The sequence below is a fragment of the Salvelinus alpinus genome, chromosome 7, assembly GCF_045679555.1.
Source record: "Salvelinus alpinus chromosome 7, SLU_Salpinus.1, whole genome shotgun sequence".
In the NCBI taxonomy this organism is placed as follows: Eukaryota; Metazoa; Chordata; class Actinopteri; order Salmoniformes; family Salmonidae; genus Salvelinus; species Salvelinus alpinus.
In genome coordinates, this window is record NC_092092.1 from 67,462,289 (window position 1) to 67,474,039 (window position 11,751).

Consider the following 11,751-nt stretch of genomic DNA (forward strand, 5'->3'; position numbering starts at 1 on the left):
TCTGAATTTTGTCACTGTCCATTTCAAAAGAACTGATTGGCTACGTCCGTCTCAGCTCGCCTCTTATCCGCAGACCACATGTACGGCGTTGTTTGGGCGAGTGGTTTGATGATGTCAGCGTTGTGAACAGAGTGCCCCATGGTGGCAGTAGGGTTATCACATGGGCAGGCATTAGCTACGGACAACGAACACAATTGCATTTATCGATGGCAATTCGAATGCTCAGAAATACCGTTAAGGTATCTGTGAACAACAGATAGATATGTAAGGACTGAGGCCGGAGATGAGAAGCAGGCACGGGGAGTCAACATTTAATACGGAACAGACAGGGAAACAAGACAGGAACAGCGTCATCAAACAGGTATACAATGACAAACTACAATTATTGCAGAAGCATGGAGCAGAGCATGGAACCAGACAGATGTAGGGAAGGTAATGACAGAGGTGATTGAGTCCAGGTGAGTCCAATAATCGCTAATGCGTGTGACGGGGAGAATGCAGGTGTGCATAATGATGATGGCAGGAGCGAGCAATGCTGGGGAGCCTGGCGCCCTCGAGCGCCAGGGGGGAAGAGCGGGAGCAGGCGTGACAACATATCTGTATTTCCAGTCATGTGAAATCCACAGATAAGAGACTAATGAATTTATTTCAACTGACTGATTTCCTCATATGAGCTGAAACTCAGTAAAATCTTTGAAATTGTTGCATGTTGCGCAGGTGCATCCTGTTTCCATTAAGCATCCTTGAGATGTTTCTCCAACTTGATTGGAAAATTCAATTGATTGGACATGATTTGGAAAGGCACAAACATGTCTATATAAGGTCCAGTGCCTTCGGAAAGTATTCAGACCCCTTGACTTTTTGCACATTTTGTTACGTTACAGCCTTATTCTAAAATTGATTCAATAAAAAATTTCCCAATCTACACACAATACCCCATAAAGACAAAGTGACAGAAGGTTCATAGAATTTTATTCACTTTTATAAAATAAAAAAACAGCAATACCTTATTTACAGAAGTATTCAGACCCTTTGCTATGAGACTCGACATTGAGCTCAGGTGCATCCTGTTTCCATTAAGCATCCTTGCTTGGAGTCCACCTGTGGTAAATTCAATTGATTGGACATGATTTGGAAAGTCACACACCTGTCTTTATAAGGTCCAACAGTTGACAGTGCATGTCAGAGCAAAAACCAAGCCATGAGATCAAAGGAATTGTCCGTAGAGCTCTGAGACAGGATTATGTCGAGGCAAAGATCTGGGGAAGAGTACCAAAAAATGTTTGACGCATTGAAGGTCCCAAAGAACACAGTGGCCTCCATCATTCTTAAATGGAAGAAGTTTGGAACCAGACTCTTCCTAAAGCTGGCCGACCGGCCAAATTGAGCAATCGGGGGAGATGGGCCTTAGTTAGAGAGTTGACCAAGAACCCGATAGTCACTGACAGAGCTCTAAGGCTCCTCCGTAGAGATGGGAGAACCTTACAGAAGGACAACCATCTCTGCAGCACTCCACCAATCAGGCTTTTATGGTAGAGTGGCAGGACGGAAGCCACTCCTCATTTAAAGGCGGATGACAGCCTGCTTGGAGTTTTCCAAAAGGCAACTAAAGGACTCCCAGACCATGAGAAACAAGATTCTCTGGTCTGATGAAACTAAGATTGAACTCTTTGGCCTGAATGCCAAGCATCACATCTGGAGGAAACCTGGTACCATCCCTACGGTGAAGCATGGTGGCAGCATCACGCTGTGGGGATTTTTGTCAGTGGCAGGTTCTGGGATACTAGTCAGGATCGAGGCAAAGATTAACAGAACAAAGTACAGAGAGATCCTTGATGAAAACCTGCTCCAGAGCGCTCAGGACCTCAGACTGCGGAGAAGGCTCACCTTCCAACAGGACAACGACCCTAAGCACCCAGCCAAGACAACACACGAGTGGCTTTGGGACAAATCTCTGAATGTCCTTGAGTGGCTCAGCCAGAGTCCAGACTTGAACCCGATCAAACATCTCTGGAGAGACCTGAAAACACACTAGACGACCAGTTCTTATAGCCTTTAGCCGTACCCTTATCCTACTCCTCCTCTGTTCCTCTGGTGATGTAAAGGTTAACTCTGGCCCTGCAGCCCCCAGCATCACTCCCATTCCACAGGCGCTCTCATTTGTTGAATTCTGTAACCGTAAAAGCCTTGGTTTCATGCATGTTAACATTAGAAGCATCCTCCCTAAGTTTGATGTATTCACTGCTATAGCACACTCCGCCAACCTGGATGTCCTAGCCGTGTCTGAATCCTGGCTTAGGAAGGCCATCAAAAATCCTGAAATTTCCATCCCTAACAACAACACTTTCCGACAGATTGAACTGCCAAAGGGGGCGGAGTTGCAATCTACTGCAGAAATAGCCTGCAGAGTTCTGTCATACTATCCAGGTCTGTGCCCAAACTATTTGAGTTTCTACTTTTAAAAATCCACCTTTCCAGAAACAAGTCTCTCACCGTTGCCACTTGTTATAGACCCCCTTCAGCCCCCAGTTGTGCCCTGGACACCATATGTGAATTGATCGCCCCCCATCTATCCTCAGTGTTCGTACTGTTAGGTGACATAAACTGTGACATGCTGAATACCCCGGCCGTCCTACAATCTAAGCTAGATGCCCTCAATCTCACACAAATTTTCAAGGGCCCCCTTTTAGATATCATCCTAACCAACATGCCCTCTAAATACACCTCTGCAGTCTTCAACCAGGATCTCAGAGATCACTGCCTCATTGCCTGCGTGCGTAATGGGTACACGGTCAAACGACCACCCCTCATCACTGTCAAACGCTCCCTAAAACACTTCAGCGAGCAGGCCTTTCTAATCGACCTGGCCCGGGTATCCTGGAAGGATATTGACCTCATCCCGTCAGTAGAGGATGCCTGGTTGCTCTTCAAAAGTGCTTTCCTCACCATCTTAAATAAGCATACCCCATTCAAAAAATGTAGAACAAAGAACAGATATAGCCCTTGGTTCACCCCAGACTTGACTGCCCTTGACCAGCACAAAAACATCCTGTGGCGTTCTGCATTAGCATCGAATAGCCCCCGCGATATGCAACTTTTCAGGGAAGTCAGGAACCAATATACTCAGTCAGTTAGGAAAGCTAAGGCTAGCTTTTTCAAACAGAAAGTTGCATCCTGTAAAGTCCATGGAGAATAAGAGCACCTCCTCCCAGCTGCCCACTGCACTGAGGATAGGAAACACTGTCACCACCGATAAATCTACGATAGTCGATAATTTCAATAAGCATTTTTCTACGGCTGGCCATGCTTTCCACCTGGCTACCCCTACCCCAGCCAACTTCTCAGCACCACCTGCAGCAACTTGCCCAAGCCCCCCCCGCTTCTCATTCACCCAAATCCAGACAGCTGATGTTCTGAAAGAGCTGCAAAATCTGGATCCCTACAAATCAGCTGGGCTAGACAATCTGGACAATCTGGACCTCTTTCTAAAATGATCTGCCAAAATTGTTGCTAGCCTATTCAACCTCTCTTCTGTATCGTCTGAGATCCTCAAAGATTGGAAAGCTGCTGCGGTCATCGCCCTCTTCAAAGGGGGAGACACTCTAGACCCAAACTGTTATAAACCTATATCCATCCTGCCCTGCCTTTCTAAAATCTTCAAAAGCCAAGTTAACAAACAGATCACCGACCATTCCGAACCCCACCGTACCTTCTCCACTATGCAATCTGGTTTCCGAGCTGGTCATGGGTGCAACTCAGCCACGCTTAAGGTCCTAAACGATATCATAACTGCCATCGATAAAGGCAGTACTGTGCAGTAGTCTTCATCGACCTGGCCAAGGCTTTCGACTCTGTCAATCATCGCATTCTTATCGGCAGACTCAACAGCCTTGGTTTCTCTAAAGACTGCCTCACCTGGTTCCACCATCAAAGTTCAGTGTGTCAAATCGGAGGGCCTGTTGTCCGGACCTCTGGCAGTCTCTATGGGGGTGCCACAGGGTTCAATTCTCGGGCCGACTCTTTTCTCTTTATATATCAATGATGTCGCTCTTGCTGCTGGTGAGTCTCTGATCCACCTCTACGCAGACGACACCATTCTGTATACATCCGGCCCTTCTTTGGACACTGTGCTAACAAACCTTCAAACGAGCTTCATACAACACTCCTTCCGTGGCGTCCAACTGCTTTTAAATGCTAGAAAAACTAAGTGCATGCTCTTCAACCGATTGCTGCCCACACCCTCCCGCCCGACTAGCATCACTACTCTGGACGGTTCTGACTTAGAATATGTGGACAACTACAAATACCTAGGTGTCTGGTTATACTGTAAACTCTCCTTCCAGATTCACATTAAAACCTCTTAGGGATCCCTTACCACTCAAATCCCGTTACCGTGATAGATTTGACAACATCCGGTGAAATTGCAGAGCGCGAAATTCAAATTCCAGAAATAGTCATATTCAACATTCATGACGATACAACTGTCTTACATAATTTAAAAGATAAACTTCTTGTCAATCCAGACGCTTTTTCAGATTTCAAAAACGCTTTACGGCGAAAGCATACTATGCGATTATCTGAGGACTGCGCTCCACATACAAAAGCATGAAAAACATTTTCCAACCAAACAGATGCATCACGCAAGTCAGAAATAGCAATAAAATAAATCACTTACCTTTGAGGATCTTCATCTTTTTGCTATCCCAAAGGTCTCAGTTACACAATGAATGGTCGTTTTGTTCAGTAAAGTCCTTCTATATATCCCAAAAATGTCAGTTTAATTGGTGCGTTTTATTCAAAAATACACCGGTTCCAACTCGCCCAACATGCCTACAAAGGATCTAATAAGTTACCTGTAAACTTGGTCCAAACATTTCAAACTATGTTTCTAATCCAACCTCAGGTACCCTAAAATGTAAATAATCGATAAAATTTAAGACGGAATGAACTGTTTCCAATACCGGAGAAAAACAATGAGGAGCACGCTCTCATTCACGCACACCAAAAGACTTGAGTCCACCTGAGTGACACTTAGAAAGAATACAACTACTTCTTCATTTTTCAAATAAAATACATCGAACAATTTCTAAAGAATGTTGACATCTATTGGAAGCCATAGGAACTGCAGTCTGTGTACTAATAAGTTGGGTTTCCCATAGAAAAGCATTGGAAAATCCAATGACCTCAACAACAACAAAAATTCCTGGGTGGATTGTCCTCGGGGTTTCACCTGACAAATCAGTTCTGTTATACTCACAGACATTATTTTAAAAGTTTTCGAAACTTTAGAGTGTTCTCTATCCAATACTACCATGCATATGCATATCCTATTTTCTGGGCCTGAGTAACAGGCTGTTTACTTTGGGCACCTCAGTCATTCAAACTTCCGAGTACTGCCCCCTAGCCTTAATTAAGCCTCTCCAATCCAAAATTAAATCTAGAATTGGCTTTCTATTTCGCAACAAAGCCTCCTTCACGCATGCTGCCAAACATACCCTCGTAAAACTGACTATCCTACCGATCCTTGACTTCGTCAATGTCATTTACAAAACAGCCTCCAACACTCTACTCAGAAAACTGGATGTAGTCTGTCACAGTGCCATCCGTTTTGTCACCAAAGCCCCATATACTACCCACCACTGTGACCTGCATGCTCTCGTTGGCTGGCCCTCACTACATATTCGTCGCCAAACCCACTGGCTCCAGGTCGTCTATAAGTCTTTGCTAGGTAAAGCCCCGCCTTATCTCAGCTCACTGGTCACCATAGCAACACCCACCCGTAGCACGAGCTCCAGCAGGTATGTTTCACCGGTTATCCCCAAAGCCAACACTTCCTTTGCCCGCCTTTCCTTCCAGTTCTCTGCTGCCAATGACTGGAACGAATTGCAAAAATCACTGAAGCTGGAGTCTTATATCTCCCTTTCTAACTTTAAGCATCAGCTATCAGAGCAGCTCACCGATCACTGTACCTGTACACAGACAATCTGTAAATAGCACACACAACTACCTCGTCCCCATATTATTACTTACCCTCTTGCTCTTTTGCACCCAGTATCTCTACTTGCACATCATGATCTGCACATCTATCACTCCAGTGTTAATGCTAAATTGTAATTATTTCACCTCTATGGCCTATTTATTGCCTTACCTCCCTACTCTTCTACATTTGCACACACTGTACATATATTGTTCTATTGTATTATTGACTGTATGTTTGTTTATGTGTAACTGTGTTGTTGTTTTTGTCGCACTGCTTTGCTTTATCTTGGCCAGGTCGCAGTTGTAAATGAGAACTTGTTCTCAACTGGCCTACCTGGTTAAATAAAGGTGAAATAAGTAAAACAAAATTAAAATGTTTTAAACCATTCCATTCACTGCATTACACTCCATTCCAGCCATTATGATGTACTGTCCTTCTCTCAGCAGCCTCCACTGTTAGAGCTAACCGTTAATGATATAACAACAAGCATTATGAATTTACTGAACATAAATGTAATAATGTTTGTGTATGGTTCAAAATTCAAATCTCATGTGGGCATTTGTTATTATTGAAGGAGAATGTGGTTCTTATCGAGTTGTGCAAATCCACAAGGAGTCAACTACCTCAACTAACTGGTGCCCCCACACATTGACTCTGTACCGGCACCCCCTGTATATATTGTTATTTTTTACTGCTCCTCTTTAATTACTTGTTACTTTCATCTCTTATTCTTATCCGTATTCTTATCCGTCGGTTACTAAGCATTTCACTGTAAGGTCTACACCTGTTGTATTCGGAGCATGTGACTAATACAATTTTATTTTATTTTTATAAATGGTTTCGCTTTTCATCTGTGCTATGACTATGAAATATATGATTTATTCATCTGATTATGGTGCTCTTATACAATTATTCATTTTGTATTTTTTTATGTAAGGCAGGGTTACATTTAACACTAAACACAGTTTTCTTTTACACATAAAACCAATAACTTTGTTGTTGTCCTGATCAATTTGATCATTAAATCAACTACTTTCCACGTTTGTTATTGAAAATAATATCCCCCTTTTTATAAAGTAATTTTTATTACATTTCTCTCATTCCATTGCACTCGGTTCTAACCAAACCTGCATTACCATTTCATAACAATTGGTGTCACTTTGCACTAGCTAGTCAAAAGACTGACGCCATTATGGCTGCCTTTCTCTGTATTTGTGAAAGTTCTGGTGGTGCTCGAATCTATCAATTATCTCTTTCTGAATTAGCCATCCATCTGTAATGGTTGGACAAATGTGTTCATGTTGTCTGTGTTGACTGCTCTGTGGTGGAATTTGTAGATTTTTTACTTTTAGGACATGGAAATTGGTGCCACAAACATTTGTGAATAACCACAATAGTGGAATAAAATAATATGCCAACATTACTAGACGAACAAACTGTCTGACTAACCTTTTTAGGAACTTCAGTATCCCTTGGCTTTGGGTAAGCAGCAGCAGATTGGCACAGGATAAAGAAGATGAAACAAACACATGTATTCAGTGAGTCTACTGTAAATGATTAACTTTAGCTGCATGGTTGTATCAACCTAGCTAGCTAGGTATTGTTAGCTATCTAGCAATATAGCTAGGCTACTAAAGTTAATGTTAGTAGTTTTGTAGCTAGCTATAGATTGTATCATTCTAGTTGTTTTAGAGGACAACTAAACTGCTTTTATTAACTGCTTCATAAATAGTGCCTTCAGATAGCATTCATACCCTGTCTTATTCCACATTTTGTTGTGTTACAGCCTGAATTCAAAATTGATTATATCTACATTTGTCTCACCCATCTACACACAATACACAATAATGACACAGTGAAAACATGTTTTTAGAAATTGTAGCAAATGTATTGAAAATGAAATACAGAAATATCTCATTTACATAAGTATTCAACCCCCCGAGTCAATACATGTTAGAATCTCCCTTTGTCAGCGATTTCAGCTGTGAGTCTTTCTGTGTAAGTCTCTAATAGCTTTCCACACCAGGATTGTATAATATTTGCAGATTTATTATTTTCAAAATTCAACTCTGACAAATTGGTTGTTATTAATCATTGCTAGACAATCATTTTCAAGTCTTGCCATAGATTTTCAAGCAGATTTAAGTGAAAACTGTAACTCGGCCACTCAGGAACATTCACCATATTCTTGGTAAGCAACTCCAGTTTAGATTTTGCCTTGTGTTTTAGGTTATTGTCCTGATGAAAGGTGAATTCATCTCCCAGTGTCTGGTGAAAAGCAGTGTTATGCAGTAATGTGCTGTGTTTTATTTGCCCAAAACACAATACTCTATATTCAGAACAAAAAGTGAATTGCTTTGCTAAATTGATTGCAGTACTACTTTAGTGCCTTGTTGCAAACTGGATGCATGTTTTAGAGTATTTTTATACTGTACAGGCTTCATTCTTTTCACTCTGTCAATTAGGTTGGTATTGTGGAGTAACTACAATGTTGTTGTAGTTCCTCAGTTTTCTCCTGAACAGTGGGTTAACTACCTTGTTCAGGGGCAGAATGACACATTTCTGCCTTGTCAGCTTGGTGATTAAATCTAGCAACCTTTTGGTTACTGGCCCAACGCTCTAACCGCTAGGCTTCCTGCTGGTTACTGGCCCAACGCTCTACCCGCTAGGCTTCCTGCTGGTTACTGGCCCAACGCTCTAACCGCTAGGCTTCCTGCTGGTTACTGGCCCAACGCTCTAACCACTAGGCTTCCTGCTGGTTACTGGCCCAACGCTCTAACCGCTAGCCTTCCTGCTGGTTACTGGCCCAACGCTCTAACCACTAGGCTTCCTTCTGGTTACTGGCCCAACGCTCTAACCGCTAGGCTTCCTGCTGATTACTGGCCCAACGCTCTAACCACTAGGCTTCCTGCTGGTTACTGGCCCAACGCTCTAACCACTAGGCTTCCTGCTGGTTACTGGCCCAACGCTCTAACCACTAGGCTTCCTGCTGGTTACTGGCCCAACGCTCTAACCACTAGGCTTCCTGCTGGTTACTGGCCCAACGCTCTAACCACTAGGCTTCCTGCTGGTTACTGGCCCAACGCTCTAACCACTAGGCTTCCTGCTGGTTACTGGCCTAACGCTCTAACCACTAGGCTTCCTGCCGACCCAGTTCTTATTGGGGACCCTGGTCTAGAAAAAGGGCTCATATCCATTTCAACGGTTTTCATGTTTCTGCAAATTGTTTGAGATTGCAGTTTACAACAGTTTCTGATCCATAATTTATGACAATCGTGTCATAAACACAAGTCAATAAATCATAGTCTGATAGAGTAAGACAAAGGACAGTGACAATAAGGTCCAAATAGATTAAGATGGATTTGTAAATATTTGTGAGGCGCAGCTTGACAGCACATTTGTCAAATTCATTACAGGGCACAGTGGGGGAGGATTACCAAAGACACCACAACATAGAGTGGGCTTTGTGTTTTAACCATGTGTTTGCATCAAATCAATGTTGACAGAAATGGGGTATGTGACATTGTGCCTTTGACGTTTTTGCCCTAAACTTACACACAGCACAACTGCTACTTAAAGCAAAAGTTATTCAGTTGTAGCTATGTCTATCACACAACATTTTACCAGCACATGATGGAAAACTGTGGAGAGAAACTCTTGATTCCTGTAGTGTTTAAAGGCCAAATGCAGCCGTTTGTATCTCTATCCACATTTCTGGATAACAATTATGTGCCTTACCGTGATTGTTTTCAATTAAAAATAGCAATTTCTCAAGCAATAATTCTGCTAGGACTGTCTGGGAGTGGTCTGAGTGGGGAAGGGAAAAACTGAAAATGATCTGTTATTGGCAGAGAGGTTTGGAACTCTCTTTCTTATTGGTCTATTAACTAATTTACCACCTTGTGATTTCACCGTGGAAGGCCAAAACTCCCTCCCATCAAAACAGGCGGGAATTCCAGGAAGTCTTTTCAGACAACTCTTATACTAAAAGGGCATTATAATAATTTTCACAATTTCAAAGTATTGTTCCAACCTCATAGTGTGAACATATATATAACACACAGGAAAATGTTTAACTGCACCGGACCTTTAATTGACTGGATGTATCCTATAAACTGATAAGGTATTTGAACAGATTTGGACAACAAATACAATTCTAAAGGCCACACACAACAAGATAACATTAGTCTTATCTGTTGACACGGGGTAGATAAAGTATCATGTCTGACACAGCGAGTGACAACAAATACAGGCAGCCGTGTAAGTCTTTATTTTGGACCCATTGGACACGTTACATGTGGCTCTTTTCAACCTAATAGAGGACTCCTTTAATCCTTCTGTGAGGCCATGTCTTTGTCTTTGTAAATTGATAGACATTAAATGTAACATTAAATCAAGCCTTTCTGCTAATGTGACCGATCTTTCACAATACTCCTAACATGCCAATTACCACAATCCATATAGCTGTATCTCTCTGACGTTTTCAGAAATCCTGCTATCAAAGCCCTATCTTTGTCTCAAGATGGGCTTTACATCGACGAGCACTCAAAGCAGCAACCAGAAAACTCTCCTCCTTCTCTCTGCTACTCCTCTTTTATGAACCCATCACTGGCAGGAGAATGTATTTTCCCACAGATTCACTCCCATCATGAGACAATGTGCTCCTCGCCCATAACTACTATGGTCTTGCAGAGCCACACAGTGATGAATTGTGTCACAGTATCCTGCAGAAGTGCTGACCTGAACACAAGTTGCTCTGAACGATTTCCTGTTGTCTGCTAGCAGCAGTGAGAGATAGATTGAGGGCTTGGACACATGAATCTGTTACCCCGGAGTCATGTGTTGCAACCTTTGTGGATCTCTGTTGTTCTACTTTTCTTTCTATTTGTCCCAGGCCCCTGAGACGTCTCTGTCTCTACTTGGTTTTATTCTGACTAAGAATTACACGGGAGAATCAATTGTTGCTTTTTGTATTTCCTTATGTAATTACCATAATGTTTTGGGCTTTGACATAGCGGCGAAGCAAAGACAAAATTACTTTTCACATGATTATAATCTCATTCCAAAATTGTATTTCGTCTTGCTTAAGTGCTTTGATGAAACCTCATCAGTAATACAAAGATTGGTATGAAAAATCAGTCAGTCTTCCCTCACCAGTAAAGAACTGCATTCAATCACACCAGACTCTAGAAAACCATTTAATCAGTGTTCCAATTACTTTATATATATATATATATATATATATATATATATATATGAGAGAGAGAGAGAGACTTTTTGTCTTTAATGATATATCCTAATTTCATTAAAACCTCACCACCCCCCCTAAAAAAACAAATATCCCCTGTACTGCATACTCACCTTTCCCTCTACCCCATGATACAAACCAACACCAACAATCACAGTAACCCAAACCTCACCACTTCTACAACCGTATAGCCAACCCATCTTCCACAGCTGTACAGACAGCCCACCCCTCCGACACACCATATCTCATGAAACATCTTCACATTTTTTATCATTTTATAAAATTCAAACTCCACCCTAAGGCGCGCAGAGACCATCACATTAAATAATAGTAATTGGTCTGTTATCCCCCCCACCTTTGACCCTGTTCCCCTGTTCCTTAATGCAGAGGTTGTAGAGGGCTTTACCTCCCACCCCCTCACACTTCCCCAGGCTCGTAGTGTTAAAATCTGACAAGTGCTCCATACCCCCTTGCCAGTCCCCAGTCTCTGCCATCACCTGCAGTGGCTGAAACATTGGTGGCC